Here is a 15,333-nt window from a genome sequence, read left to right on the forward strand (position 1 = left end):
GCCACAATGATCAAATGGAAACACATTTCCAAATAATTTTTTTTCAAATATTTGAAAATCAACTACAAAAGCCACCTTCCTCCTCCATAGCTTCTGCTCTCCAGACTAAGTGAGGCTGGTTTTTTTCCTCTGTGTTTCAAGATAGTTTAATTTAATTGAATATGAACCTTTGGAACCAACCAGAATAAGATCTGCTAAAACACTAATATGAAAGAAATAATTGCTGCCATCTTCCAATGCTTCATAATTTTTCCCACATTCTCACTATTGTGTCTTGGCCCCTAGTTTTCTGTATTTCAGAATGTTATCTTCATTAAACAGTAAAGTATTATGTTTACTATGTAAAATTCTCAGTAATTTATATTGTTTCATCTAAATATTTGGATGATTATAATTGAGACCTGTAGGTGGTTTTTGTTTTAAGTTAATCTTTAGGTAGGTAAATTTTTTTAAAAAATATATTTTATTGATTTTTTACAGAGAGGAAGGGAGAGGGATAGAGAGTTAGAAACATCGATGTGAGAGAAACATCGATCAGCTGCCTCCTGCACAATCCCTACTGGGGATGTGCCCGCAACCAAGGTACATGCCCTTGACTGGAATCGAACTTGGGACCCTTGAGTCCGCAGGCCAATGCTCTATCCACTGAGCCAAACCAGTTAGGGCTAAATTTTAATCTCAAAAAATTATTAATTTGCTGATAAGTTTTAGAATTTTCTAAGGAAATCTAGAATATGCAAAATAGTAGTAGTTGCTTATAGACATGTTAGTAAATAGTTGTAAAGAATTGCTAGATTTGAAACACAAGAAAATAACATGGGCTATAGATATAGTAAAGGAAGAGGACACTTTATTAAAGGATTTCAGAGGCTTCTAGAGAGAGATGGGACAGGAATTAAATCTTGAGGATGAGATAATAGCTAGCAGGCCTGGCATATATTAGGTCCCAAATGAATGTTTGTTTTAGTTTATCCATTCATTAAACAAACATATGTTGAGTGTCTATTGTGTTGTCTGCATTGAACTAAGGAGGAAAAAGGTCCAATGTTGATTCAACTTAAGATAGGTCAAGAGCTTGAAATTGGTTAATCATTTTATTTCCTTTATCTTTCAAAGAGCACCAATATCACTATTTACCTCAAACTAAGAAAATAATCTCCACTTAGCAATGCATGTGTGTTTGCTATATTAAAAAAGAATAGAACAAACACTATTATTTTGCCATTCTGTTTTAAGGAAAGATAAGAAAAACATATTTCTCTTGGTATTCTTCTTTTCTCCTTTACTTTGAAGCAAACGTGGTATATTGAAAACGAGCCCTTGTCTGGAAGTCACATGTGATTCAGTCCAAATTCAAGCACCAGTCACCTAACCTGAGGCTGGGTAATCTCCAGAGGGGCTTCAGCTGTGAAATAAGAGATGTCTAGCATAAAGTTCCTGAGGAGGTCTATTCTTAAAGCCCATGTGAGCACTAAAATTTCACTTTTAGGCACATCCAAACATGACATCACAAATTTTAAGAAAAAAAGTAACATAATTAGACATTTCACCCTATAGGTAAATTCCATAACCTAAACCCCTCTAACTAGCCCAGCCTCACCACACCATTGTCTCATCTGTTAGATTCTTCCTTGTGCTAGCTAGCCTCTCCTTGATCTTAATTCAAATATAAATATAAACCTGTTCTGTCCTAAATCACAAGGGGGTTTGGGACATTGCCCAAGAGTACCCAGTCCATGCCAACTTTAACGGTAGGGATGCCCCACTACCGAACACCATTGCAACTACACTGTTGAATTTAAGAATGCCCCAAACATCACAGACTAGGAATTGTATTTGCATGTACATTCGTAGACATTCATTAAGGCTGAATATAGACAGGGGTGTTTTCACTACCTTTGTAAGCGGAGAAGATACTATACAGTTTCTATTCAACAACATAAAACCCTCCCATTCTGGTCAGTTATTTTTTTTAGAGGTTTTAAGCAGGAAATGGAAAATTTCAGAATGTAAAAATTTGAGAACCAGTCTATACCCTCTCTCATAGACCTTTGACTTACAAAGAAGTTTCTATGCAAAAGAACAGACCCTTGCTTTGGTAAGCTCAAGAACTCCTTTAAATTGTATTAAGAGTATTTTCATATCATCCACTCAGCAAGAAAGGAAGGGCATAAATCTCTACACTATATGACAGCTCACACTGGGATATATCACTTTGAATAAAAGTGTTTGCACATGTTATTCTATAATAGTGTCACCTCGTCAGAGCTAGAGAGGGTTGGAAATAATTTGTCAGGAGACTGTACTTGCATACATGCCTCTGCAGCTGATTCCCTTCTTCTGTTATCAGCCACCCTTTTCTCAAACACTGGAGAACTCGTCACAATTCTGAACTAATTCACAAAATGGAAAGCCCTACTCAGGCTAAGAATTAGCTATTTTAAAGCAGTGTCCCTTGGGTACTCATATATTGCTCCTAAAAATAATAACATTATTCCAAGAAGAACTTTATAGTAAACTCTAATCCACCTCCCAAGCCCTTTGCCCCTTAGATCCAGGACTAGATTTAATAGCATCAGGAAACAAACAAGACTCCCTGCTCTTCCACTCCTGTCTCCCTTTCCTGCTTTCCAGGCTTCACTTTCAGCCATGCTCTCGGGTTATCTTCTGTGTGGCTTTATCTCCTGCCATGTGAGTAGCAGAGCCAACTCTGGTCTGCACCATTCAGCAAAGTGGAGTGAGAAAAGGCGATAGCAGCTAATTTTGTTGCAGAACTCCATGCAATGAGTGCAGAGGAGCCCCGTCCCTGTCAGGGTGCATGCGTGGGGCAACCAATCTATGTGTCTGTCTCACATCGAAGCCCCCACGCCTCTGTCTTTCCCTCCCTCCCTCCCTCTCCTCCTCTCTCTACCCAGGCAAGCTGCCTGATAAGCTCATTCCCCACCTTAATTGTTCTGTTAAATTTTTTCTTTTCTTTTTTCTTTTTTAAATCACAAACCCCTCTGAGAATCTGATTCAATTTGCAGGCATCCACCTAGAAACAATACTCATAAACACATACACAGAGAAAAATATGTTTACCCTTTATCTCACTGCATTGAAAATTGATCTCCTGCACACAGAACACCAAAGCAGCACTTACAGATTATTCTGGCTTTCTCACTCTTGTGAGAGGGTTGTGCAAGTTTTCTGGAATAAAAAACTGAAATATATTTGACATCTCATCACTGTCAGCATTTCATTTTAATGGCAATAGAGCTAAAACCCTGGTTCACAAAGTTTTGAATAGCAAATGGAGTCAGAACTTCTATAGTTCACAATATCTCATATGGGTAGGCAGGCATCAAAAAACACAAAATTCGGCCTGGCTGGTGTTCTAAATGGTTAGAGCACCAGCCCTTGCACCAAAGGGTGGCAGGTTTGATTCCTGGTCAAGGGCACGTATCTGGGTTGCAAGTTTGATCACCAGCCCCTGTCAGGGTGCGTGCATGAGGCAACCAATCTATGTGTTATCTCACCTCAATGCCCCCCCTTCTCTCTTTTCCTCTCTCCTCCCTCCCCTCCTCTTTCTCTAAAAAGTAATGGGAAAAATGCCCTTGGGTGAGGATAAATACATAAATAAATAAATAAATAAACCAAAATTCATATTACATCATTCCTTTGTCCTCAAGTCAATGAGATTTGTTTTTGTTAAGTCTATATCATCAAGGCTGTCTATGTCAGCAATGTGTTTCAATGTTAATGCTATCGAAACAAAAAGGGACCTTTATAAGACATAAGCCATTTGCTAGGCTTCTATAGATTTTTGTAGCTAGAAACTCTCTAGACTTTGTCAGCCTCACCCCTAGTATTGGAAAGTTCATATTGTTATTTGACTCTGGCCACCTCATTTGAAGAAGCAGCTTGACCAAAAACAAGCTCATAGTATTTTTCAGAAGCATGTCTAATTGTTAATTCAGTATGTCAATCAAAAGATTTGTCTACTTTATCTGACTAAGATATCAGCCATGAAAAAAATAAAAACTCGTCCTGGAATGAACTCACTATGAATTTGTTCTAAAATAGGTTTTCTTTTCCCTTAAACATTTTAAAAGAATTAACCAGCTGGCCAGTGGTCGAGCATCAACCTATGAACAAGGAGATCACGGTTCGATTCCCAGTCAGGGCATCTCCGCGGGCTCGATCCCCAGTGAGGGACATGCAGGAATCAGCTGATCAATGACTCTCTCTCATCATCGATGTTTCTAACTCTCTTTTCCCTCTCCCTTCCTCTTTAAAATCAATAAAAATATATTTTCTAAAATAAAAAGAAAAAATTAACCAAATTATTTCTAAGTTTCCTCTCTGGATTGCCAACAAACTTCTATAATAGGCAAGAACCAAGTGGTGTGTGTTCTTGTATCTTGACAAACATCTACTGAAGTGGCACTGATTTGAGTTCTTGGCTCTGAGGAAGCTGAAGACTTTCACAGCAGTAAAAGACCTCTTTGGGGATTGTTGGAAGGGTTGCTGACACCAACACAGACCCATGTAGAAAGCCTGACATGTGGAGCATCTTTCCTTAGTGAAGCAGCAAAGGCTGAGGCAGTGCCAGCTTCACAGGTTGTCCATCTGTGCAGAGAATACCAAGACTTCCCATCCAATCAAGTTGTACTTGGCATTGAAATGTTCACCATCTTCAAGATATCAATGGCATGTATGGTTTCCAAAAAGGGCTCACCAACAAGGAATACTTATTTGATGTAATTATTCTCAAAGGAAAAAATCAGGTGTTGGCTGCACCAAGAAACAAGATTTTCCCCAGCCGCATCCTTGAAGAAGATGGTGCCATCTCTGGGCCCCTAAAGCCCTTACTTGAATTTCGGGGGTTCACAACCATGAGTTAAGACTCTTGCACAACTCATTCTCTTTTCAGCAGCCCTTCTTCTCTTTGGTATTGGGCCTAGCAAGAGACATTTACTGCTTTCAGCACTTAAAGCAAAAAATAGCACCCAGAATGTTAGTGCCATGTGATGGAACTGCACTGTAGTCATTCAAACTTGAAACTTTTCCAATCCTGTGTCTCCAGATGCTTCTTAAATTAGTAGATACCTTTTTTTCTTTGCTCTCAAATTGCATTTGTTATCATACTCATTCAGCAAATATTTATTGAGCACTTATTAGTGACGATATGTTAGGCACTGTGCTGTGTGATGGGAACGCATCAGTGAACAAAATAGGCATCACTGATATATGTTTTGAAGGAACATATATGTTTTCTGACACAGAACATTTATGAAGAAAAACAACTGGCACTTAAATTAGACACCACTTCTTCTTAATCTCTTTTTCTGTACATGTTTTTCTCCAGTTTTTTTCATCAAAGTGAACTGCAAATATAGCTCAATACCTATTTGTCAAATGAATAAATAAACTACATTAAATATTGGTTTGACATAAAGCTCAAACCAATAATGTTTAGAATATTTTGGAATAGTTGTTTTACTTGTAATTTTCAAATTTCAGTGCTTATGTGTATTCCACAAATATTTCTGTGTGTGTGCGTGTGTGTAAGTTTACAATTGTGGACAGTTTTTGTGCTTTAGTTGAGTGTGGGATTCATCAGACTATTTGGAGAAGGGTATAGAATTACAAGAATTTTTATCTCATTGGTTTCCATGATCACTAGTGTCTCCATGAAAATCCAAAGGTCTTAGCCATTAGCTTCTTTCAAATGTGGCAATCAAGGCAGCAGCAAGCTAATGGATTTCTCTGCACTAACCAGAGAAGGGTGTAGTATAACTTAACACTGAACGTAAGTTGATTCCTTGTACTGATAATTAATTCTAACTTTTTTGCTTCAGTTCTTTTATCTTCTTCTTGATATTGCAAAATCATCCCAATATTAGTCATTTACATGGTGAAAATTAATGATATCTCAACCTCAGAATAAAAATAAAATCATCAGCATGAAATGACAGGCAAAGTAAGGTCAAGGAAACAGAAAAAAATTTTATTAGCTTTAATAAAACACCTACATGTTCTGGAGAAGAAAAATGTGTTCTCTCTAAAGATTTTCTTCCACATGAAAAATTTTTCCACCAAATGGAACAAAATAGAAATACCATATGAGCCATTTCTCTTAATGGTGTATATTTAAAGTCTATTTATTTATTTATTTGTCCTTGTCAGGCAGAGAGTTTATAAAATATTTGGACACAGAGTGTCTGAAAGCAAGCAGGCATTATACACAGTGTGGCAAAATTAGGTTTGCAGTTGTGAGTACAGGAAATAGAGTTTATTTTTGTAGTATTATTTATTAATTATTGTATTATTTTTCATACAAACAACTATAAATCTACTTTTGCCTCACCTGTAGTATTTACATTAGATATGATTTAAGAAATACCAAAACACTCACTTAAAAACCTTTCCCTATCAATTGCCATGTATCATGTTTACATTCCCACCATTTGGCATTGAGTCTCTATGGTTTCATGCAAAAGAATTTTATCTGGGAGTTTTTAACTCATTCATTGGTGAAGCCTGAACAGAATCGTGGGAATTAGTTCATTTAAGACTTCTTAGTCTCTTTGTAAACATGAAAACAGAATCCTGAAGGAATAAGATCAAAGAAGAGGTAAACTCTGATGACAGAAGGTGACAGAATTCATGCAAGCTCTAATGAGGAACAGTGACAGAATGTTTTGGGATATAGGGAATGTATGTTGAGAAAAAGGATCTTATGGAAGCAATGGATACCTGTGCTTAATTCTGTGAAAGAAAGGAAGCAAAATAAATATGAACAGTAGAAAGAGGTCAGGCCTGAGATTCACAAGATGTAACTTCTAATTCCTATGCTAGAATTCTATTTTGAATAAGTCACTTCATTTCTGTATCAGTAAACTACTGCTACAGTAATGCTGTGTAACAAATCTCTCTAAAACTCAGTGACTTCTAATAATAAGCAGGTTGGTTGCCTTGGAATTGATTTCTCTAGGCTGGTCTTGCCTGGGCTTGACTAGGCTTAGTTCCAGTTACTACTGAGAGGCCTCTAGTCTTCCTTTGACCAATGGCTACCTGATGTCTCTTCTTCTTATGGCAAAATGCAGGAGTCTAAGAGAGAAAGCAAAACTATATAAGCACATTCCAACCTCTGCTCACACTATGCTTTCTAACAACCCATTGGCCAAAGCAAGCCATGTGGCCAAGCCCAATGGCAAGGGGTAAGATTCATCTACTCACTACAAAGCTTTGACAAAGATGTGGATATCACATTCCTATAAGGAGGGGGAATTGAATCCAGAAACTCCATCTACAACTGCTCTAGACTTCAGTTTCTGCTTCGATATGATGAGGAAGTTAGCCTCAGACTGTGGTTCTCAAATATAGCTAGTGACCAACTGTATCATAGTCACTTGGAAAAATATTTAAAGTAGTAGATTCCCAGAGTTGGGTGAGATCCCGAGAACTGTATTTGTCTACTTCTCCCCAACTAGGTGACTCTGATGCACAGTCCTGGGCTAGAGGGTCTCTAAGACCATTAAAAATTCTTTTAAAGTTAATGGTCAATTTAGCAATCCCTAGGTGGAAAGGTAGAGTGTCAGATATCCTGCACAGGTGATGCTGCCTACCTGACAATACAAGTGAGATAATGCATAAGCCCCAGATTCTCCCCTCAGCCTTCCCAGGCAACCTGTGCTTCCTATTTTTAAGCGTTGAAACTATTCTCCCCTCCTCACCTTGCTATTAAGTCAGGTTTGCCTGCACATCTCCCATCCCCTAAGCAAACTCCTTGGCTGCTTCAAGAGACTTTCTTGCATTCAGTGTTACATCGAGACAACAATGAGCATTGCAAGATTTTTTAGTCACTTGCCTACAAAGAGATTTGTTCATTAAGCTAGGAAATATTAAAATTCTCATTCTATAAATTCTCATATTTTTCAGTTAGAAGACAGACTAAAGAGGAAGTGTCCAAATTTAAATAAGAGGTAAAAGAGCTGCTTTTCCTGGGTCTTGGAAAAAGATAAATGTAGAAATGAATTTCTCATCTAATTATTCATTCCTGTTTATATGTTCTTTAATGGTATGTTTCCATGGTTACCAGTGTTGTTAAATGCTGCTTATGTTTCACTTTGCTTTGATGCTGTTTGAGGTGGTATGCCAGTAGGGGAGGTTCACTTTTAAGTGAAAGATGTAGGCATGTATTTGATCCAAGGGTGAGTGTTCCCGTGAATGAGATAGTGACCATGACATTATTTCCTGTTTGTGTAGTTTTGTGTAGTTCTTCTCTTGATGTTCTGTGAGTGTCCCTGGCATTAGGAAGGCAGAAAGAAAGGGAGGAAAGGAAAGATGGAGAAAGATGGAGAAAGAGGGAGGGAGGGAGGGAGGGAGGGAGGGAGGGAGGGAGGGAGGGAGGGATAGAGGAAAGCACCTGAACCCTACTCATATTAAACTCATGTGTACATTTTACTACTATTATATATATTTGGTGATGTTGATTTTCCCAGACTGTCAAGTAAGTGAGGTTGTTTTTACCTGACCCATCCCTCCCTTCTCCTCACTCTGTCCCTACTCCCCAGCCACACATGGACATGCCAGGGGCCAAAGCCTTCTTTCAAAAATGAGCCCAACATTTAATTACTTCACCTCCATGTGAATTTTAGTCACAGTGCCACCTTTGCAGAGTTGTCTGCCTTTGAAGCCCCAATTGTCACAAAAATAGAGGCCTTTGTCTCCTGCTAAAGCAGTCAGGTATCCAGATAATGTTTGAATTTGGAGACAGTGCCTCTGGATGTGCCCTGCAGGGAGCAGCATACTTCCCTTGTACATTAGCCCTCTATCTGCAAATTGATCATTCAAGCTCCATCGAAAATGGTGACATTGTATCAAGCAAAAAAAAATTAATCCTCAACCTCACCTGAGAAATATTTACTTGTTGCTTAAATGGTGCTGGTTTGGTTTTGCAATCATTATCTGTAGGTGATAGAGGAACCCCACACCATTTAAACAGTCAACTTTTCCTCCCCGGCAGCTCCTAAAAAGCTTTTTGGGTTTCTGACGATTGTTAAGGGAAGATAAAAGTAACCTCTAAATTTCTTTTCATTTTCTCTCATTTGAGAATGATATGGATTTCAGAGATGTAAGGCAATTTAGGCCATTTTTTACTTGAACAAATTCAGGTACAGTTATTTGATTCCCAAGAGTCCTGAGGCTATTCGGCTATGTTGCCAGGAGGTTATTTTGTTTAGGTAGAGGATTTGCTCTTCAGTTTAAATTTGTGAACATGTTGATTCCTTCTTTGTTTTGTTTTCATATGAAAATCAAGAAGTGTTATGATTCAAATCAACTTTAGAGGTTTCTCTGGTTAACTTTTATATTTTCCATAGATTTTTACGGGTTATTGATTTACAAGCTTGCAGAGAAATTGAAGTCACTTATTTGAGCAATTGGAGATATGGAATAACTATTCCATGAAATTAAGAATTTTTTTTAAGCTGTGTTCACCCAGGTATAAGATAGTCTGTAAAGCTCAAAGCTTTTAATGTTTTTATTTATATTTAGCCATTTTTTGATGGTATTGTACATCAATTAAAAATAAATTCTCCTCAAGATAAATATCACATGATCTCACTCATTTGTGGAATATAATGAACAACATAAACTGATGAACAAAAATAGAACCAGAGTCATAGAAGCATCGAACAAACTGTCCAACCTATGAGGGAAGGCCAGTGGGCGGGGGAGATGGGTGAGGGGGTAAGAGATCAACCAAAGGACTTGTATTCATGCATATGAGCATAACCAATGGACACAGATGGGGGCGGGGGGGTGAGGGCTTGTGCTGGAGGGTGGGAGCGGTCGGAGAGAGGTCAATGGGGGAAAAAGGAGACTTGTGTAATACTTTAAACAATAGAGAATTTAAGTTAAAAAATAAAAAATAAATTATCCTCTTTTCTTGAACTCATATGATTGTATTTTCCTCACTAATTATTGAAGACTGCCTGCTGCTCTACCTGTGCTGCAGTTCCTGATTGGATCATTTTCTTTTTCATAACCTTCCCTCTTCCATATAATGAGACTTTGGCATTTTAAATGTCAGCCTTTAACATACGGCATGATTTACTTTTTCTCAGGATCTTAAGTAACTATTGAGCTAACCTATTTCCATCCAAGAAAGCATGTGCTATTTTATACAGTGCAGTCTAAAGAAGAAGTATCAGCCTATGAGAGCCAATGACATCCAGAACACCTTACAAGGACTATTTCAAGCCCAAATGTACAGGCGTGGCCAACATGATAATAAGCATGACGGAAGAAAAAAAATCCCATTTACCATCACACACACACACACACAAAATAAGATACCTAGGAATAAACTGAACTAAGGAGGTAAAATACCTGTACTCAGAAAACTACAGGACACTGAAAAAAGAGATAGAGGAAGACATAAACAGATGGAAGAACATACCATGTTCATGGATTGGTAGAATCAACATCATTAAAATGTCCATACTACCCAAAGCAATCTATAGATTCAATGCACTCCCCATTAAAATACCAACAGCATATTTCACAGACCTAGAACGAACTCTCCAAAAATTCATCTGGAATTAAAAAAAGACTCCTAATAGCTGCAGCAATCCTGAGAAAGAAGAACAAAGTAGGAGGGCTCTCAATACCAGATATCAAGCTGTATTACAAAGCCACTGATCTCAAAACAGCCTGGTACTGGCACAAGGACAGACATATAGACCAATGGAATAGAATAGAGAATCCAGAAATCGACCCGAACCAATATGCTCAATTAATATTTGACAAAGGAAACAAGAACATACAATGGAGTCAAGATAGTCTCTTCAATAAATGGTGTTGGGAAAATTGGACAGATACATGCAAAAAAATGAAACTAGACCACCAACTTACACCATACACAAAAAGAAACTCAAAATGAATAAAGGACTTAAACATAAGACAAGAAACCATAAAAATATTAGAGGAATCCACAGGCAGCAAAATCTCAGACATATGCTGAAGCTATATCTTCATCGATACAGCTCCTAAGGCAATGGAAACTAAAGAGAAAATGAACAAATGGGACTACATCAAAATAAAAAGCTTCTGTACAGCAAAAGAAACCATCAACAAAATAACAAGAAAGCCCATTGCATGGGAAAACATATTTGCCAATGTTATCACTGATAAGGGTTTAAATCTCCAATATTTATAGGGAACACATACAACTTAACAAAAGGAAGATAAACAACCCAATCAAAAAATGGACAATGGACCTAAATAGATACTTTTCGAAAGAGAACATACAGAAAGCTGAAAGACATATGAAAACATGCTCAAAGTCACTAATCATCCGAAAGATGCAAATCAAAATGACAACGAGGCACCATCTCACACCTGTCAGAATGGCTATCATCAACAAATCAACAAATGACAAGTGCTGGGAAGGATGCAAAGAAAAAGGAACCCTCGTGCACTGCTGGTGGGAATGCAGACTGGTGCAGCTACTGTGGAGAACAGTATGGAGTTTCCTCAGAAAACTAAAAATGGAGCTCCCATTTGACCCATGGATCCACTTCTAGGAATATATCCCAAGAAACTAGAGACAACAATTAGAAAGGATATATGCACCCCTATGTTCATAGCAGCACAATTCACCATAGCTAAGATTTGGAAACAGCCTAAGTGCCCATCAGTAGATGAATGGATTAGAAAACTGTGGTACATCTACACAATGGAGTACTACGCTGCAGTAAAAAAGAAGGTGTTCTTACCATTTGCAACAGCATGGATGGAACTGGAGAGCATTATGCTAAGTGAAATAAGCCAGTCAGAGAAAGATATATATCACATGATCTCACTCATTTATGGAATATAATGAACATAAAGTGATGAACAAAAACAGATCCAGAGACAGAGAAACATCGATCAGACCGTCAAACCTTAGGCAGTGGTTCTCAACCTTCTGGCCCTTTAAATACAGTTCCTCATGTTGTGACCCAACCATAAAATTATTTTTGTTGCTACTCATAACTGTAATGTTGCTACTGTTATGAATCGTAATGTAAATATCTGATATGCAGGTTGGTCTTAGGCGACCCCTGTGAAAGGGTCGTTTGACAACCCAAGGGATCGCAACCCACAGGTTGAGAACTCTTGCCTTAGAGGGAAGGTAGGGGAGGGTGGGCGAGAGATCAACCAAAGGACGTGTATTCATGCATATAAGCCTAAAGGACAACAGGGGGGGTGAGGGCATGAGTGTGTGTGTATGTGTGTGGGGGCGGAGGGGAGTAATAGGGGGGTAAGGACACATATGTAATACCTTAATCAATAAAGAAATTTAAAAATTTAAAAAAAAATAAAAATAAATTTTTTTTAAAAGCTTGACAAGTCTTCGTTTTATCCATTCTTAATGAGGTGGGGCTTGGCCTGCTTTAACATTTGTATATAAGACACAATCAGATAAAACTGAAGACGGACACCGACAACTTGGAAGTATAGTGGCAGGTCTCTTGAAGACAGCACTTCATTTCATTTCTCTCCCATTTCATTTATCCCCATCCTCACCCAAGGATATTTTTCCATTGATTTTTAGAGAGAAGGAGTCAGAGGAAAATATGGATGTGAGAGAAACACATCAATTGGTTGCCTCCTGCACGAGCCCCAACCAGGGCCCAGGCCAGGGAGGAGCCTGCAACCAAGGTACGTGCCCTTGACAGAAATTGAACCTGGGACCCTTCAGACCACAGGCTGATGCTCTATCCACTGAGCAAAACTGGGTAGGGCTGAGACATCTTGTTGATGGGAGGTCTAATATAAGAGGACACCTGCCCCCTAATGGCATCCTCCTGCAATCTGTTGCCTTCTAAAAGTCCTCTAGGAGGAGCCACAGCCTGGAAGAGATTAATTGCAAGTAAATGAGAGAGATAATAAAGAAAAGAAGAGGTATCTGGTTGCCAAGCAAAGCTGAAACCCGAAGAAGAAAAGACATTTTAGGAGCTGGGAATACACCTAAGACAAACTTTGAGCACTAGACGCTAGCACTGTAAGGACACTTTTCTACATGGCACAGCAGGGCCTCTTCCTGGGTTCCAGACAGTCATCCCTCCTTGGTCTGTGCACCATCAGGGCCATAGAGCTACTGGCTTCCAATATGAACAGTTCCCTCGTTGGGAGTCTCCTTTAGTACATGTTTCCTTCTGCTAAGGATTCCATTTCTGCTTTGTGACGCTTTATAAAGGAGTGCTTCCTATATTCGAAATCTTCTTTTAGTGCCAGACAGGGCTGTGGACCACATTTTGCATCCCCACAACATAAATAGCTCTGAGCATGAGACTCTGACTAAGATAGAACTGATTTAAATCCCGAAAAAGCACTGACACAAAGTAGCCATGTGAAATACTGCATATTGTTTAATACAAAGACTGTTTTTCTCATCTGTGAAATGGGATAACAATGCTTGTTTTCTAGTATTGCCTTCACAATTAAACAGAATAATTTATCTACAGCACTTACCCAATGCACAGTGACCCCTCATTTAATTAACAAATGAGCTTTACAGATTAATCAATGAATTAAATGAAGTTTACATAGGCAGAGTACAAGGGCAGGTTGCTTTCTAATGGCAGAAAGTCCATGCAACCTACATCTTGTCTTCAAATAAAGCATGCTAGAATTCTTTTGACTTCCCCAATATACACTTTTCCAAGGTCATCCTTGGCTTTTCCACTCAGTAATCTGCATTGTAGCCCAAGAGATAAACAGATGCTTTGTAAAAAAGCATTACAGGTGGGGGACCAGATCATCAGGTTCTTGTCCCAACCCTACATTAATCAGCTGTTTACACCAGCAAGCCATACCCTAATCCAAAACCACCAGTCAAGCAACGCAATCAGAAAACAACATACAGTTAGGGAAATGGATACCTAACTTCAAATAACTAAACAAAGTAAAGAGCTGGGATGCACGACGACAAAATGGGTCCTAAACTCTGCTAACATTTACCACTAAACACAGAGCCTAAAACTCACTAGTAATACCGAGTTGTGCTTATGAAATAATTGCAGTAATGTAGCTATTTATTCCTGCGATACCTTTTGGTGAGTCATCTTAAATCATCAAGAATAAAAGCTCTGTGGCATCCTGAAGAGTCTGGAGGCTGCTGAAACCCACACTGATAACCCTGAGTTTCTATCAGCTGGTGTTTCTCTAATGTGCAAGCAGAACATTATTCAGGGTCTTTAGAACAAGAGCATACTGTAAATTCTATTTATAAATTAAATGTGCTTTGCCACTAAGCTACAGCAACCCAAGCACATCATTTAAGTTTCCCTATCAAGAAGCCACTCATCTAATTTTTGTAAGTGTTTCCCTTTGAGACAAGCATGCAAACTGATAGCATATCCTACATCTAATGAGTGGCTGGTGGACTAAACAGTGTTATTGTGACCAGTAGCTGTGAAGGACGAATATTCTGTTTTGTGTGTGGATTAATTTGTGAAGAGGATCTTGACCTGGTTTAGGTTGGATGTGATGTGATTCATTTGTTTCTCTATTAGTGTTGAGTCAAACTGCTGTCTTTGAAGACAGGATTAACATAGTCATAGAAAAAGAAAAAGAGAAGTAGTACTTACCTGATGCTCCCAGGAATTTACAATCTAATTAGAAGGATGAAAAGTCGCTCAGGGTAAGAGAAAGCATTGGTTTAGGAGACTTGGGTTCTTGTCTTGCTTTCACCTCTAATTGTGTGACTTCAGGTATGTCAACAGAATTCACCACCCTCAGCTTCCTTGGTTATAAAGTTGAGTGATTTTAAAATACCTCAGATCTCCTTAGTTCTGTGCCCAAAGAACCTGGAAATAAAATTTTGCTACAAAATTAATGCAGGGTAAATTTTAGGCATTAAATGCTGAAGTCATTCAGCTAATGGAAGCATCGTGTATAATTAAAACCTTAACCCTAACCCTAACCAGACTGGACAGTGGACAGTAGTGTAGACACACACACACACACACACACACACACACACACACACACACTCTATATCATCGTTTCTCAACCTGTGGGTCGCGACCCCTTTGGGGGTCGAACGACCCTTTCACAGGGGTCGCCTAAGACCATCGGAAAACACATATATAATTACATATTGTTTTTGTGATTAATCACTATGTTTTAATTATGTTCAATTTGTAACAATGAAAATACATCCTGCATATCAGATATTTACATTACGATGCATAACAGTATTAAAATTACAGTTATGAAGTAGCAATGAAAATAATTTTATGGTTGGGGTCACCACAACATGAGGAACTGTATTAAAGGGTCTCAGCATTAGGA

General features: G+C 38.5%; 1 protein-coding gene across 1 annotated transcript in view; it reads left to right on the forward strand.

The window, feature by feature from the left end:
• SPATA16 (spermatogenesis associated 16) overlaps positions 1 to 15,333 on the forward strand; it is a 197,324-nt gene that overhangs the window by 115,893 nt on the left and 66,098 nt on the right.

Source organism: Myotis lucifugus, unplaced genomic scaffold (assembly GCF_000147115.1).
Source record: "Myotis lucifugus unplaced genomic scaffold, Myoluc2.0 scaffold_53, whole genome shotgun sequence".
Lineage (NCBI taxonomy): Eukaryota > Metazoa > Chordata > Mammalia > Chiroptera > Vespertilionidae > Myotis > Myotis lucifugus.